The sequence below is a fragment of the Pteropus alecto genome, unplaced genomic scaffold (assembly GCF_000325575.1).
Source record: "Pteropus alecto unplaced genomic scaffold, ASM32557v1 scaffold394, whole genome shotgun sequence".
NCBI classification, from domain to species: domain Eukaryota; kingdom Metazoa; phylum Chordata; class Mammalia; order Chiroptera; family Pteropodidae; genus Pteropus; species Pteropus alecto.
Window position 1 is genome coordinate 602,242 of NW_006436007.1, and position 18,079 is coordinate 620,320.

An 18,079-nucleotide genomic window follows, 5' to 3' on the forward strand; every position below is an offset into this window, starting at 1 on the left:
ATAAGATTCCGATTGTGTGCTTTGTCATGGGATATTGATTTTAAGGTAGTGTAGACACTTAGAGAAGAAGAGGACATCAGTGAGCCTGGGGTGATTTGGAAAGACATTTTTAGTGAGAAATAATGCAGGAGTAAATAGAATTTGCAAAGATAGAGATGACGAGGGAAAGCACTCATTCAGGGGAAAGGCCTGGAAGAAACACACAATTTGTACAGGGGCTGCTTAACTAAGGTCACTAAGGAAGCCTCGGGCCACTCTGAGAGGTGCTGCACTCAGCAGAATTTTTCAATTAGATTTTAGGCATGAAGGTAGAGCTGAGCACCTCTTCTATGAATTCTTCATCGACCATCCTAGGCTCTGGAATGGCAGTTGTGACCAAGTAGCTCTTTTGTTATTCATAGTTATTGGCTTTTTCTTATGTACTGTGAGTTCACCTTATTTCCTAGTTGGGTCTATGAGCTCTCTGAAGGCGTGAGCACATGGTCTTAGTCTGTACTTCCCCCTTTCCTTCCTACCCGTCTCCCCCGTACACGTCATACTACGCTCGGCATAGGATGTGCACTCAGTAAACGTCTGCTGATGGATCAGTTGGATCCCGAACAAGACCTGTGGCTTAGGTGTACATCTGTGACCTCATTATATCATCACGGAGTGTTAGTGCCCCCGTTTCACTGTGGGTGGAAAAGGAGGAAGGCGAACCCACGCACAGTCAAGGTTGCATGACCTCAGGTGGTTATACAACCTCGTCTAAAATCTAACACTCTTTTGAAGCTGAAGAGAACCGTTGCCTGCTCGATCCAGTGTAACTGCAAGCATTTACGGAGTCCTGTCCTCCGTCCAGTTTGGTGTGTGCGTATGTGTTTTAGAGTAGGAGTGGAAGGGAAGGAGAAAGTGCGAAGATGATTAGGATGCGTTCTTACCCTCAAGAGGCTTATTTTATGCTTGGGAAAAAGAACCAGGGTGAGCAGTGTCATCTATAAAGGAGTTGCCAGCCAGGCTTTGAGGGTGTAGAGGTAGGAGGGGCCAATCAGTTATGTGTAGCTTGTTACATATTGTTCAAGAAAGATCAGTTGGGGTCCTTCTCATTGCTTTCTATAGAGGCTCTTTTCTCATTGATGTTGAGTTGCCTGCCAGCCACCCCAGCCCTCCTCCCTCCCCTTATGCCCCAGGGCAGTGACTGGCAGGCTCTGCAGCTATTTGGACAATTCCAGGGTGGATGCTGTACCTCCAGGCGCAGTCCACCAGATGGTGCAAAGCAAATGAAACACCCGTCGTTGTCGTCGTGGTCTGTTCAGCCTATCAAACCTGAAAATGGACAGCTCAGGAGAGGACTTTCTTTCTGGGAATTTTCCACTTCTGTGTTCAGCCAAAATGGCATGAAAATGTACCCTTGAGACTAGAATAGAAGGTCTGGGGTAGCTATAGGGATTAAAAAGTGTGTGTGTGTGTGTGTGTGTGTGTGTGTGTGTGTGTGTGTGTGTGTGTGTGTCAGAATTCTATGTAGGTAAAAAGGAGGCGTTTGCCTACATGTGGACTCTGGGAAATCTCCCGCCCTCACCCCAAATATTCTTCCACCTACTGCCTCAGGGCTAAATTTCCATGCCACAAAATTGTAAAGAAGTTCAGGCGTTAATACCCTAGGGAGAAATTATAGTGCCTCCATGTATTTAGAGCCTTTTGCATGTCCTTTCGTACCTATGATTTCATTAGAACGTCATAACAAACCTGTGAAACAGGTAATGTTATAGTTATTATTTTTTTTAAAAATTAAATTGGCATACAATCCTATATTGGTTATATTAGTTTCAGGTATGCAAATAGTGATTCAACATTTTTATACCTTACAGTGCGGTCACCCCACTAATTCTAGTAATCATCCATCATTTTATAGATGAAGAAACCGAGGGTCAGAGACAGTGAGAAAGTCCCAAGGTTATACACTTGGTCAGTCATAGAGCTGCTCGGTGAAATGGAGACCTTCAAGTGCTGAACCTCTTGTTCTTTTTCGCTTCACTGGGATGAATTGCATCTTTAAATCATTAGAATCCAATTTTTAAAAAAGTAGATGGTGAGAGGAAGGAGGAGGAGGAGAAGAATGGAGGGATCTGAGCTCTCGATAGAGAGAAAGGGCAGTGTAAGGGAAGACTAAGGGCCCAGAGACGGAATGTACTTCTCCAGGTGTTCCTGGTGTGTGTGTGTGTGTGTGTGTGTGTGTGTGTGTGTGTGTGTGTGTGTGTGAGAGAGAGAGAGAGAGAGAGGAGGAAAGGAGGGAGGGAAGGCAAACATATATACATACACGCACACAGAGTGGGCATTATGTTATGCAGATATACCTCTTTATTCAGTTTGGTTGCTCTGGACTCCTGCTATAGCAATGAAAGATATTAGAAAATCAAGTTCTAAGCAAGAAATAATAAGAACTAAACAGATGGAAACTCTTTCCTCGTTAAATCAAAGTTACACTATACTCCAGTATGGTGTGGTGCTGGGCCCAGGGCACATGTTGTCTGTGTCCTTTCCTAGTCTCCTCTCTGAGCTGCCCATGCATGTCTCCTTCTGGTGATCACGTAGGCAGCCTGTCGTGAACCCATCATCATCCATGTTCTGCATCTCTCGTTCTCACCTTCCCCTTCACAGAGACTGTGAGACTGTCACAGCCCTCAGCGCCTGCCAAGTGACCAGCAGATCCTTCAGCATCATCTGTGCTGAATACATTAATGAATAGTCATGATTTAATGGGCCGCTAACACAAAAGCTAAGATTTTATTTTATTCAAAGCTTTATACACAATTTAAAACAAAGGGACATGGAGGTTTCAGGCACTGATGTTGGCCAGGTCTTCAAGGTTCCCCGAGACTTCTCAGAATCCAGTCCACTACACCTGTAGTCTCTGCAGCCCGCCTGCGGACTCAGCCCTGTAGCCTGCCCTTCGAAATGTTTTCTGGTAGGCGGTCATGTCTACCCAGACAAAGTCATTCCTAACTTCTCCCTTCTTTCTCACGTTTGCGCCCTTGGATAGCTGACATTCTGAGGACATCTAACCTGGATTATTGCACTAATCTCCTTGTTGGCCATTCTACCTCCAGCACCATTGTGCTTTCATCCTAGAGGTGGCTGACAGGAAATTATCATTTTTTTCTTTTTATGAAACTCAGATTGGATCATTTTTTTACTTTCCTTTTTGAAAATCTTAAGTGCCTCCCTTAGTTCGCTTTTTTAAATAATAGCTTTCTTGAGATAGAATTCACATACGACAAAATTCACTCATTTAAGTTACGCAATTCAATGGTTTTTATCGTATTCACAGAGTTGTGCAGCTGTCATCACTGTATTGGGCTGAATTGTGTGCCCCTAAAACTCATACGTTGAAGTGCTAACCCCAGTATCTCAGAACATGACTGTATTTGTGGATAGGGCCTTTAAAAGCTAATTAAGATAAAATGAGTTTTTATGACTCAAGGTACCTGGTGTCCTTCTAAGAAGAGAAATTAAAACACAGACAGCCCCAGAGGGGCTGACACGAGGACACGGAGGCCAAAGAGAGAGACATCAGGAGAAACCAAACCCGCTGATACCTTGATCTTGGATTTTCAGGCTCCGGAACAGTGAGAAAATAAATTTCTGTTATTTAAACCACCCAATCTGCGTGTTTTGTTATGGCAGCCATAGCAAACTAGTACAGCTACATTTTAATTTTAAAACATTTTCATCACCCCAGAAAACAAACACGTATCCATTTTTGTCATTTCCTACTTTTCTCTATCTCTCTTAGACCTAGGTAACCACTAATCTACTTTCTGTTCTATAGGTTTGTCTTTTTTGGACATTTCAGATAAATAAAATCATACAATATGTGTTTTTAAAAAAAACTGGCTTCTCATTTAGCATAATGTTTTTAAAGTTTATCCATGTTGTAGCACGTATCTGTAATTTATTTCTTTTTATTACTGAGTGATGTTCCATTATGTGGACATACTACATTTTATCTATCTAGTCATCAGTTGATGGGGATTTGAGTTGTTTTCACTTTGGGGCTATGAATAAATCTGCTATGAACATTCACATACAAGTGTTTTGTGTGAACGTATATTTTTATTTTTCTCGTGAATATACCTAGGAATGGAAATGCTAGGACATATGATAACTCTGTGTTTGACCTTTTGAGGAACTGCCAAACCGTTTTCCATCTTTATTAGCCTAGAATGAGCTTTCCAGTTTCTCTACATTCTTGACAATAGTTGTTATGGCCTGTGTTTTTGATGATTTTTGATAATAGTTATCTTAGTGAGTGTGAAGTGGTATTTCTCGGGGTTTTGATTTACATTTGTCTAATGGCTGATTATTGTTTTCTTCTGTTTTGAACATCTTTTCATATGCTCATTGGAATGATGTCTATTCAGAATTTTACATATTTTTAACTGGTTTATTTGTCTTTTTATTATTGGGTAATATTTTTTATATATTCTAGATATAAGTCCCTTATCAGAAACACGATTTACAAAAGTTTTCTCCCATCTTGTGGGTTATGTTTTTATTCTCTTGATAGTATCTCTTTACAGCACAAAGATTTTTCATTTTGATGAAGTTCAGTTTATCTATTTTTTCTTTTGGTGCTTGTGTTTTTGGTGTTTATCTTTTAAGAAACCATTGCCTAATCCAAGATCGTGAAGATTTACCGTTATGCTTTATTATATGAGTTTTATAGTTCTTACATTTGGGTCTATGACCCATTTTGAGTTAATTTTTCCGAACGGTTTTAGGCAAAAGCTCTACTTTATTTTTTTGCCTTTCAATATTCAGTTGTTGCAGCATTATTGCTGAAAAAACTTTTCTTTTTCTTTTGAATCGTCCTGGCACCCTTCTTGAAAATAAATGGACCATCAATGTAAAGCTTTATTTCTAGACTCTCAATTCTGTTCCATTGACCTATGTGTCTGTCTTTATGCCAGCACCACACTGTCTTAATTATTGTAGTTTTAGAGTAAGTTTTGAAATAAGGAAGTGTAAGTCCTCCAATTTTGTTCTTTCTCAAGATTGTTTTGGCTATTCGAAGTTCTTGCATTTTCATATACATTTTAGGATCAGCTTGTCAATTTCTGTCAAGAAGCCAGCTGGAATTCTGATAGAGTTGTACTGAAACTATATAAATTTAAGGAGTATTGACACCTACAATAGTAAGTCTTCTGACCCATGAACATACATTTTCCCCCACCTATTTAGATACCCTTTAATTTTTTTCCAGCAATGTTCTGTAGATTCTGTATAAATCTACTTTTGTTAATTTTTTTCTAAGTATTTTATTTTTTTAAATTCTATTGCATATGGAATTGTTTTTTAATTTTAATTTTTGGGTTATTCATTGTTAGTTTACAGAAATACAATTGACCTTTGCATATTGATTTTGTATCCTGCAACCTTGCTCAACTTGTTTCTTCTAATGGTTTTTTAGTGGATTCCTTAGGATATCCAGTAGATGTGATTATGTTACCTGTGTAGGAATAGTTTTACTTCTTTCTTTCTAATCTGGATGTCTTTCATTTCTTTTTCTTGCCTAATCATCCTGTCCAGAGTCTCTAGCATAATGTTGAATATTGGTGGTGAGCAGACATCCTTGTTTTGTCCCTAATCTTAAAAACATTCAATTTTTCGCTATTAAATATTATGTTAGCTATGGGTTTTTCCATAGACGCCCTTTATTAGGTTGAGGAGTTCTGTTTTATTCCTAGTTTGGTGAGTGTTTATATCATGAAGATTGCCAAATTTTGCTAAATGTTTTTTCTGTGTCTATTGAGATGATCACATTGTTTTTGTCCTTTATTCTAGTAATATCATGTATTGCTTGATCAATTTTCAGATGTTAAAGCGACCTTGTATTCCTGAGATAAAATTCACGTGGTCAGAGCGGATCATTCTTTCACACGTCACCGGATTTGATTTGCTAGTATTTTGTTGAGGATTTTGCATCTATATTCATAAGAAATATTGATTGTTTTCTTGTGACATCTTTATTTTTGTGTCACTGTGATACTGGCTTCATAGAATGAGTTGGGAAATTTTCCTCCCTTTTGTTTTCTGGATGAGTTTGTGAAAGATTGGTGCTCATTCCTCTTTGAATGTTTTATAGAATTTAACAGTGAAGCCATCTGGGCCTAGGCTTTTCTTCGTTGGAAATTTAAAAATTATTAACTCCATTTTGTTTATAGGTCATTCTGGTTTTCTATTTCTTGACAATTTTTATAATTTATGTCTTTCCAGGAAATTGTCTATTTCATCTATTATTGAATTTGGTAACATATAGTTGTTCATCGTATTCTTTTATAACTTTTTATTTCTGCAAGTTCTGTAGAGATAAACACTAGCTTTCTTATAGCTGAAATTTACAACTATGTACCTATCTTTTTTACTTTTGAATGACTTACATGTTTGAATCTAAAGTGTTCCTTCTGTAAACAGCATAGAGTTGGATCTAGTCATTTTTCCCCCATTCTGCTAGTCTTTGCCTTTTAATTGAATTAATTTATTTACATTTAGTGTTCCTATTGACGTGGCTTGATTTATGTCCATCATTTTGCTTTTGTTTTTTATATTTCTGTATTTGCATAGAGTAAATATTTGTTAATGTAACATTATAATTCCTTTAATATTTTTTAAACTATATTTTGAGCTAATTTCTTATTGGTTACTCAAAGGATTACAGTATATATGTTAACTTATTAGAAAATACATGTTAACATATCAGAATCAGATTTATACTAAAATAATTCCAATGAGAGAGAGAAACTTTATCCATATGTAGCTCTACTCCTCCTCCCACATTTTGGCTATTATTTTTATACATATCATAAGTTACAAACTCAACTGTACCTTGTTGATATTATGACTTTATACATTTTAATCTTTTAAATGAGCTATGAGAGAAGAGTGAATGGGTATGCATTGTTTTTGATATTTGTCTTCTTATTTACCATTTCCGATTCTTTAAATTTCCTCCTGTGGATTTAAGTTACCATCTTACGTTATTTCCTTACTTGACTACAGCTTTATTCCTACAAATATTTGTCAAATATGTTACATTCTACATTTTGTAGGCCCAACAGTAAGTTATCTACATATTATTATATGCAATTGCTTTTCAAATCAGTTCTGAGAAGAAATTAAGGAAATATTAAATTATACTGCCTTTTGTGATCATATAATAACCTTTACTGAAACCCTTTGTTTTTTCCTGTGGATCTGAATTACTGTTGAGTGTCACTTCTTCTCAGTGTGAAGAACTTCCTTTAGTCTTTTTTTGTAAGACAGGTCTGCTAACAATGAATTCTCTCAGTTTTTGATATCTTGGAATACCTTAATTTTGCTTTAATTTTTGAAAGATGGTTTTGTTGTATAAAATATTTTGATTCACTTTTTAAAACTAGCACTTTGAACATGTCATCCTACTCACTTCTGGCCTCTGTTGTTATTTTATAAGAAGTCAGTTATTAATTTTATTGAGAGTTTCTTTATATTGAATTAATATTCTATTGCTGCTTTCAAGATTTTCTCTTTGTCTTTGTCTTTCAATATTTAATTATAATGTGTTTTGGTATAGGTCTCTTTGGTCTATTCTACTTTGAGTTTTTTGAACTTTTTGGATGTGTAGATTAATGTTTTTCATCAAATTTGTGAAATTTTCAGCAGTTATTTCTTTGAATATTTTTTATGCTACTTTCTTTCTTCCCATTCTAACACTTCCATTTAATGCATGTTTGAGTGCTTAAAGACTGCTTGACATTTGTCCGAGGCTCTGCTCGTTTCACTTCATTATTTTTCTCTTCATTTTTAGATTGCATAATCTTTATTAATCTATTTTAATTAATCTATTTTATCTACCGTTTAGCCCCTCTAGTGAATTTTTAATTTCTGTTATCGTAATTTTAACTCCAAAATTTCCATTGGAGTATTTAAAAAATGGTTTTTCCCCTAATATTGATATTCTCCATTTGATGAGACATTATCATTTTAACTTTCTTTAATTCTTTAGATACAGCTTTCTTTAGTTCTTTGAACATATTTATAATTGAAGAACTGTGTGTTAAGTCAGATATTTAGGCCTTATCACAAGTAATTTCTGTTTGCTTTTTTTCCCATGTATGGATCACACCTTCCAGTTTCTTTGCATGTCTCATGATTTTTTATTAAAACTTGACCTTTTAGATAACACATAGTAGCATTTCTGGATACTGATCTTCTTTTCTTCTGGAATATAAAAATTAGCAATGAAATGAATGCATTGTTAGATCCAACTTCTGTCTGATCTATTTCCTTACCTCATCTTTCTCAGAAAATATTCATTGTAGATATTGAAGACATACTGAAGAAATAAATAGAGAGACATTCAGGCAAGAAAAGATTGAGAAGAAGTACAATAATTCTCCATTCTAGAGGATAAGTTCGATAACTCTTTCCTGCCTCCCCAGACTGACCATTACTGGATGTATGGGCTGAGAAGACAGCTGGAAGGAGAGCCAAAGGAAGTAGAAATTACTTCTCTACGTTCTCTTTTCGAGGGCAGTATTTTGATTTTACACCGAACTACTTTTTTAATAAACCTTATGAACTATGTGCTTCTAGAAGATAAATGATAAAGATAAGACAAAGCCAAAGGAAGAAAAGGAGAGATGACTGTCTTTGAAAATAAGAGATGGGCCTTCAAGTTTTCTGTCTAAATCATCTAGTGCAGGTAGCTAGGAGAAGATGTAAGGCACTTTCTAAAGAGCAAAATTTCTACTCATTAAGAGGAGGGAGGCTTTGACTGGATTGGGTCCCCGGTGTTGCTCTGGTCTGCCAACAGCCTTTCCGTTATTTTCCTATAACATCACCTCCTTTCATTTGGGGGAACATCTGCTCCTACATTTCTCATGTTCAAGCAGAGCAGTTAATTACAGTACTTACTTACCTATCCTCACAGATGTGGGCCTGTGACTCTGCTTGTTCAGTTCTTCCTCCATATTCTGTGAGTTTTACTGTATTCGTGTGATAAACATTTTTTCCTTCCTCAGGTCAAAGTTTATTTCTATTGTTTGCAATAAAAAATAAAATCTGAGACACCCAGACCCATGTGGTAGATGTCTCTTTAGGACTTTATTATAGCCGATGGCACCTCTTAACATGTGATGTTATTACTAGCCAAATAACTGACAGTAAAGCAAATATCTACTTTTTAAATTCGAAGATAGTAAAAAAGGAAATGATTCTAAAATGAAGAATTTGCCCAAGAGAACTTGATACTACTGATCCTTTACACACTAGTACAGAGGAAATACTGAAAAGGGTATCTGGATGCTAGATGCCTAAATTCAGAATTTGGACAGGGGACTGAAAGGAAAGTGGAAAGAGGCCAAGCTATTCCTTTAAATTACTTTAAAGAGGGAAACAAAGAGCTAACTGTAACACAGCAAAGTATGAGAAAATCCTGCACACACTGCCAAAGCGAGTTCTGTGCTGTGACTGTTTCCTCCTTAGGCCCCATCCCACCGGGACTGTTCTGCACGATCTGTGCCATGCCCGATGCTGCAGTGCATCTGACAGTTGAAGGCCTCCTGCTGGAGGAGCTGCTATCGCCACTGCCAGTGCAGGCCCTGTTGGCAGGTTCCCCAGTGCCCCTACTCTGGGGCTTTTCCTTCCCTGCCTGTCATCGGTCACCCATCTTCCCTGCCCAGCAGCCTCCCTCTCACCACTGCCTTTGTCCTGTGCACTCCGTTGCTGGGCCCTCTAGATATTATGCCAGGGCTCTTCTGTTACTGTCTCCTTTCTGTGCTGCTCCTGCTCCATTCTCTCCCAGAGATGACGGAACTCTATCTTTCCATCTGGCAGTAAAGGTAAATTCTTCATGACCTCTTTCCACAACCCTTCCTCCAAACGAAAATGAACAACCTAACCTTGGTTCACTAACAGGAATTCTGTTGGTTAGCTTTTTCATTCAGTACTTCTCAGGGCTCAGAAAGCAGGGGCTCTCTGGATCAAAACCAGGTTCCAGTTCCATAATGCCAGGCTTTCCCCTTGCTCTTCCACCAGGATGAGAACGGACGTGCTGGGTGGTCTGACCCTCTCTACGGAAGTGCTGCATGAGCCCCATCGCCTTTTTGATTCCTGGGTGTCTCAATGGGGGACTACAATCAACTTCATACTCTTATGGCTTTAGCTCTCTAATGTTCTATCACAGCTACAAAATCTGCTCTTTTTCACCCTCTTCCCTCGTTCCTTTTACCCCAGTAGGCCCATCTGTCTTTAAGAGGAAAACCCTCCTTACTCCCGTAATGAACTTGCTTTATGACTCCAGCTGCCTTCCCCCCCAACCCCCCTCCCCACCTCCTGACACATGTAACCTGAAGTTACATCGTCATGGCCTCTCTCAGTGCGAGCGATTCCATACTATCAGGCTTTCATGGGACAGCATATATTTTTGGATTTCACAAGTGAAGGGGACAGATTGACCCTTTTATGCAGAGCAAGTTTGACACATCTCCAACAAATAAATCTATTCTTCTCAACAGACTCCTTCAGATCTAAATTAAAGGTAAAGGCACATGTGTGGGTAATTGACATTACCTCCCCTCTGAACATCAGTGTTTGAACACTGGAAGGCTGCGAACTTCACTTTTTTTTCTTCCCCAGAAGCATTCATCAGCTTGCACATGATGATCTGTGCACGTAATATTTATTAGAGAAAAAGAGAGAGAAAAGACACACAAGTCGGAGAGAATTAAGAGAAGCATTTCAGAGTTTAGGAATTGAGGCTTAGTACTTTATCTCGTTAATTTTAAATGAAGATTAAATTCAAGAAAAAAGGGCGAAAATGACAATGGAAGAGGGATAGAATATGAGAGGCTTTAAGAAAGCCTTTTTAATACTATAAGGCTATGTAAAAGGTCCTAAGGAAACAGTCTACCTTTTTGATACTGAGGAAAATATTAAAAAAAGAAACTTAAAAAAGCAGCATTAAAAAAATTTTTTTTAAAAATATAATGAATGATATGTGTGCCCCACATAAAAGAATTCCGTGTTGGAAAGATTCAGAATACTTTGGATTGAGGTTAGGTTGGCACTTACTGAAAGCTTATTACATGTAAAGGTTTATGTCTGAGGCTTACTCATTTACAATCTCACTGAACACCCAAAATAATCTTGTAAAACTGCCATCATCATTCCTGTTTTACAGACGAGCAAATTGAAGCTTCGGCCAATGGAATTATTTACCTAAAATGAAAGTGCGGAGTCAGATGAAATCCTTCCTAACGTTCTTCTCCACACCCAGCTTTATTTAGGTATAATTGACACATAAAATCATACGATGGTTAGTGATTAAAATGTGATGATTTGATGTATGTGTACATTGTGAATGGATTCCTCTCATCGAGCTGATACATCTCTCACCTCACATTTTACCTAATCATTTATTTTTGGCGAGAACTTTTTAAGTTCTAATCTCTTTGTAAATTTTAATTACATATACAATGTTTTAATTAGAAATGTGACATTTCAATTGCGAATACAAAATACCATAAAATGATAACAATACAGTGTTATCTACTATAGACACCATGTTACACATCATATCCTTTGAACTTATTCTTCTTATAATTGAAATTTGAAGACTTTACCAAACTCTCCCTATTTCCCCCACTCCTCACCCCAGCAATCACTTTTCTTCTACTCTCTGTTTCTATGAGTTGGACTTTTTTTTTTTTTTTTAGGTCTTCATATTAGTGGTACCATCTTCCTAATGTTCTTGAACTGTCGCAAAGTCAGTACAATAACTAAGACCCGACAGAAGCCAAAGGAGGTGGCTGACAATGAACAATGAGCAGAAGCCTTTCTCCAGTGAGCAGGGAGTTCTCGCAGGCAGGCAATTATGCTGTTGCCTAGGGGAAAACTGCAGCTTTCTCCAAAGATGGTGCAGAGCAATAGCCAAAGCGTTGGGGTGTCACATCCAGGCCTGAGCCTGTAAAGATCCACCAGGCACTGGGAGAAGGGCATATGCTCACTGTCTCACAGAGAATTGTTGGAAAGGTGACAGAACTATGAAAACCACATCTATTCAACCCCATAAATTGTCATGAGCCTTTTCAGTGACTGTCAAAGAGGCAAGTTTTTCACGATGGCGGAAAATGAAAACGAAGCGAAACTGTGAACACTTGTTCATAAGTTGTGCTGTGATTGCACGAGTGTTCCGCTCACACCCTGCAGCCCGAGATGACGGGCACAGGCCAGCACTTGCTCGACTCACCATGATTGGCCTTACGCCTTTTCCAGTGCTCTTCCCTGTCTGGTAAAGTCACTTCATGGAGAGACCCCCACACCCTACCCCTGACCACATTTGACTTCTCCGAGTGCCGCCCTGCCTTGAACTGAACCGTGCTCATACTCTGCTCATGTGTCTCCCCACCACCTGTGGGGGCGAATCCCTTTATGTCAAAATAAGGGATACTGCTTCAAAAACCATTGTCTTAAAGAAAGCAGGCATCATAATATCTCAGGTTCAAGTGAAAATAACTGATAACAAGCTCTTTGGGAAGGCAGGTTTGAGAAAAGCCAAGGAAAGGTCACGGTGGTAGTTTAGTCTAAGAGAATTCTGCTGGCCTCGAGTCAGGAGATGGAGCTGTCTGGTCTGGCATTCGGGGTCGATAGGTGATTTTACACAAGAGGTTTCTCTAAAGTAGGTCTATCTTATAGTATTTAATGAGGAGATGGGTAAGATAAAGTATGTGAAAGCTTTAGGTATAGTACCTGGAGTATAAAAGCTCGAAGACACTGATGAACAGGAAGTGGGTTGAAAGTGCCAGAAAGGGAGAAATGGGCTGAGGGGTTGAGGGGGAGGCAGGCAGCTGAAGCCCCAGTCCCCTGCTTGGTGGGGTTTTCAATGGTAAACTCCAGGGAGCTCAGAGGTAGAGATTTTAAATATGGACTAGTTTCCCTCCTCTTCTTTTCTTATAAGTTGAGTGAGCTTAATGGCCATGGATGATATCGATTGATCCAATGACATAAATGCTACATTTTTCAAGAGAAAAAACAAATGCTTTATTTTTCAAAGAGAAAAATAAAGACTGATTCCTTGCCAAAGTCTGCCTGATGCTGAAAGAGGACCGTGTTGTCCCCCCTGCCCCTGGAATACTAGGGAATACACTGCCCGATTGTCACAACTGCAAATGCAGGAAAGTGAGGCCATGCTTGAGATAGCTCAAGTGGAATTTTGAACATCTGGGAATATCACGTCAACAGCTATCTCTGGCTCTACTGCTACTTTTCCTGCTTTCGGACGATCCAGAGAAAGTGAATCCAGAAAAGAGAATTGCCCAGCTGTAAATTCTCTTGGTATCAGGCTGGTGGGCAGAGTTTTAGAGAAGGAAAGGCCGTTTTGTCCCTTATAACGTTCTTCTGGAAAGTTTAGATTTGAGATAACACGTAATTGACTTTTAAGATTGTGATGGATTTCATAACTACAGGTGAACTCCTAGACTTTAACTTGAGCTGAGCTGGCGGGCACCAGATGAGGCAGTATTGACTCTAGAATTTCTACATGGAAGAGGCCTTAGGTAGCAACCTACTTGCTACCAGGGGTTGGAGAATAGCAGAGTGTGCTGGGCTGAGCCAGGGGTTCATCAGGTGTAGTAGACACACTGCTTTTGGATAGTATATTTCACTGGGGTTACTTGGGGATCGTATTGTTTATGATTATGGGAAAGAGCACCCAAGTCCCTCCAGATTCATGGTGTCAACTCTTAAGAGGAGATAGGTTAGAGAAGGCAGGGAAATTGCTTGTCAAAGTGAAATGGACAGTACATTGACTGAGGAGGTTAGGACACCTGGGTTCCAGTCCTGGCTCTGCTAATGGTCTCGCCTTTGGCAAGTCAGATTCTCCTCTCTTTAGGTGTCAGGTTAGTTATGTTTAAAATGAGGGAAGTCATCTAGGTCAGCAGTGTCTTCTGCTGAAATATAATGTAAGAAATGTAGAGAATTTAAAATTTTCTAGTAGCCATGTTTTAAAAAGTCAAAAGGAAGAAGTAAAATTATAATCGTCTATTTAACCCCATATATCCAAATTATTACCATTTCAATAGGTAACCAATGTAAAAATTGTTAATAAAATGTTTTACATCCTTTCTTTGTATTAACTTTCAAGGCCCAGTGTGTAATTTACACTTTGACACATCTCAATCGGACCAACTTGTTTTAAGCGCTCAGTGGCCCATGTGGTCAGGGGCTGCCATATTGGACAGCATGAATCTAGATGATGTCTGAAGGCCTGTCCAGCTGTAACGTTATGTGATTCAATGACAGACCATTCCTGGACTGCTTTGCTGTTTTCTTAGTTATCCTTTTCCTGGGTTCTCAACCCTGAGGGACCCCTGTGTCAGCCTGAGCACAGGTAGAAATAGTTTGTGACTAGACCCTCCTGTCCCAGCTAGGCTGTAGACTTCTCAGGAATGAAGCAGTTCACTCCCCTATTTACTTTGGGAAATGGCTGTGTGATCCCGTGTGAAAGGAGATGATACATACAAATGCAAAGTATTTAGTCCATGAGCATTTCTTCTTACATAGTCACCCACGTCAGTGCAGTCTGTGGTGCATGTTCCTGCGTGAAGCCTCAGGAAGCCTAATTAATTATCTCCTGTAAAGTGCTATGAGATGCTCCAGATGAAAGGTAGCCAGTGAGCCAAACATCATCCTGAGCAACATTTGGTTGTGCCCATCCCTGGGCTGCTCCATTACAAGCCTGCACTGACGTCACTGTCTGCAGTTAGCAGCTCTTCTGCCCGGGGAAAGACGTAATGAGAGGGTTAAGATTCCATCAGGTGACCCATTAAAAAAAGAAAAAAACAATCCAGACTTTTGCTCCAGGGGCCTTGCTTGGTCATAGATTCTAAGAAGCAGATCTCGTTTTTCCCAAATTGCATACTTACAGCCTAACTGAGCTCTTGTCTAAAGCTGAAGTCACTTTGGGTAGTAGATGAGTCAGAGACAGCAATGCGGTTTCTTTTACTTTGAACACAGTCTTTCTTTTTTTATTTTTGTCAAGTTGAGTTGGTCTTCAGGATAAATGTGTGAAGAAAGTGGGGTTTTAACTTTAGCATGCACCTACTTTCTCTTTCCAAGGCTCATCTTTGCTTTTTCTTAAGACCTGGCCATTTAGCAGACCACCCAGGGCCTTTGTCACTTGTCCCCTCCTGCCCTGCCCTCTCCAAACCAGGCTCTGGACTCATTTCTTCCCCCCTCTCATCTTTAAAACTTCCTTCTCACAGTCGGTATCTTGTAAAAATTTTATTCCATTCATTCTCTCAGTTGTGAAAGTTGTAGTGGTTTGTCTCATTTGTTTTTTCCTGTATCTAAACATTCATGAACTCAGCACTTCTTATATATCAGTTAGTGTGCTTAGCAGGCAACGAACAGGGCTTCCGAGGTAAGATGTGCCTCTCTTGATGATTTTTTTTTTCTGTCTGTTCTTCACATGCTGATATTCTCTTGGTTTCTGTCCTCTTCATTTGCTCACAGAATGTTCTCCTCATTCCATGAGCTTTCCTGAGGGCAGCTGCACTGGGCTGCGAATTTTGTGAATCATACAAACACCAAGACCAAGGAACAAAAGTCAGAATTGAGTTCTACAGAGTTGGTTCTGCTTTCCCTGAGAAGCCTCACCAAGCTCTAAGCCAATGACTCCCAAATCTGTATCTGTAGGCCCCTCCTTACTCTTGAACCCTAAGCCTAGACTTATTTTTCTTCTTTTTTTCTTTTTTAAATTGTGTTAACACATACCTACATACAGTAAAGTGTGCCAAGGGCATCATCTTAATCAGTTTGGGATGCGATAACAAAAATACCATAGGCAGGGTGGCTTAAACAACAGAAATTTATTTCTCACAGTTCTGAAGTCTGAGAAACCGAAGATCAAAGTGCTAGCTGATTTCGTTCCTGTGGCGTACCCTCTTCCTGGTTTATCTTCTCATTGTGCCTTCACAAGACGGGGAGAAGAGAGAGAGAGGAGGCCAGATCTCAAGTACTTGCTACTAAGGGCACTAATCCCATAATGAGGGCTCCACCCTCATGACCTAATCACCTTTCAAAGGTCCTGCCACCTAATACCGATCCACAGGAGATTAAGGTTTCAACAGATGAATTTTGGGGTGGGGGATGGAAGCAATCACTGCACAGCGGGCAGTAATCTTAAGTATACAGTTAATGAATTTCTACCTATGTGTCTTTTCTATCCAATTCAAGACACAGAACATGTCCAACACCCTGGACGGTCCCCTCACACTCCTTCTCAGTTGGAACCACCTTCCAGAGGGAACCATTTCTTAAACTTTGTTACCATAGGTCAGTTTTGCTTGTCCTTGAATTTTCTATACACAGAACATATAGTTTGTATTCTTTTTTGGAGGGGAGGGGGAAAGGTCTGGCTTCTCTTACTTAACACAATATCTGAGAGATCCTTGTTGCATGTATCAGCATTCAGGACCATATTTCTAGCAGGATATTCCTACTGTATATCCTGCTGGAAAATCCAATGCCATAATCCACAACCAAACACATTATTTCTGTATTCTTAAATATGATTGAGAGTTATCCATTATCAACATAGGTAATACTGACCTTATGGAATTGCTGGGATATTTAAACGAGATAATGTATATAAAATGCTTAGCATAGTTCTCAAGTGGTTAAGGTCAAAGAAGTTATTCAGAATTGGGGGAGGAGTGACATCCTATTGGTCCACTTTAATCTTATCTGCTTACTTTCTGTTTATGGCTGTTGGGCCCTGAGCCATCTGGTGGTCATGTTATTATCTTGAAAAATATTTTAGCCTTTAATAGTGCTAAATAAAATGATTGTTTGTTCTGGAGATTTAGCAATACACTGAAGCCTACTCATTTGTATATTTGAACGTGAGTTAATTTTTTAGGAACTATGTGTCAGGTTTAAGCAGTGACTTAATTGACACTTCGGTGTGAGAAAAATAATCTAGATGTTCTGTTGCCTTTAAGCCTAAAGTGACACCTTTAATCACGGAGAGAATCATAATACAAATACATACAAAATAAATAACATAGGAACACCCCTATAGGCAGCCTTCATTCCAAGTAAATGTCAGACTCACTGTATTGTTAGAGTAAATTATTCACTTTGCATAAACATAATGTGAATCTATGGTCCTCACTGAGTCTTTATCCAACATTATAAATATCTCAACAAAGGAAAAAAAGAAACAAAATTCTGGGAATTTGGAGAATAGAGTCAGGGGATCTCCCACTATGGGAACTAATACGAGGATCTGGGAAAGCGGATGAACTGCAGATGTCCGGAGTCAGGAAAGAGTTGGCAGTTCCTAGGAATTCTATCAAGGAAAGGTTAATGCTGAACAGGAATCAAATTTCCACAAGTCTCTGTTGCTGTCCTTTTAGTCACTACAGCTCTACTGCTGTGGTACACGCTGAACATGCCATGTAACTGGCAAAATTCTAATTCCTTCCACGTCAAACATTGTCAGTTTAGCTTAACGTGAAACTTTCATCATCATAACTCATTTTAAAAATAGAAACTATAGGGAAATAAGATTTACTTGACACAGATATGCTTCTCAGCTCATTCTGTGGTCACAGATTTATCCTATAATATAGAGGATCTCCTTTCTCTCTCCCCTCTCCCCTCTCCCCTCTCCCCTCCTTTCTCCCTCCCCTCTCTCCTCTCCCTTCGCCCCTCTCCCCTCTTATCTCTCTCTCCCCCCACCTCTGTCATAAGTGCAGTAAAGAGAATATAGAGCAACACTATGACGGGAATGGAAAGTCTTTTGGTGGCCAAGAGCACCTTCAGCTGCTGAGAATTTGGGCAGCAACAGACTAGCTGAGTAAGCAGCCACAACAGAAGAGGCCGAGCACCTTCTGTTCTGAGCGGAGGCTGTGAGGATTCTCAGGATAAAGACGTAGAACTAGTTTTCAGCGAGGCAGAGGCAAAGAGGGGGGTAAGCAATTGCCCTGACCTCTCCGTACCTCTGTCCGCATCTCCAAGTTGATAATATTAATGGTATTCACCTCACTAGCTATAT

At 39.3% G+C, this 18,079-nt stretch overlaps 1 long non-coding RNA gene across 1 annotated transcript in view; it reads left to right on the forward strand.

The window, feature by feature from the left end:
• LOC112479636 overlaps positions 1–18,079 on the forward strand; it is an 89,467-nt gene that overhangs the window by 46,497 nt on the left and 24,891 nt on the right. The window lies entirely within an intron of this gene.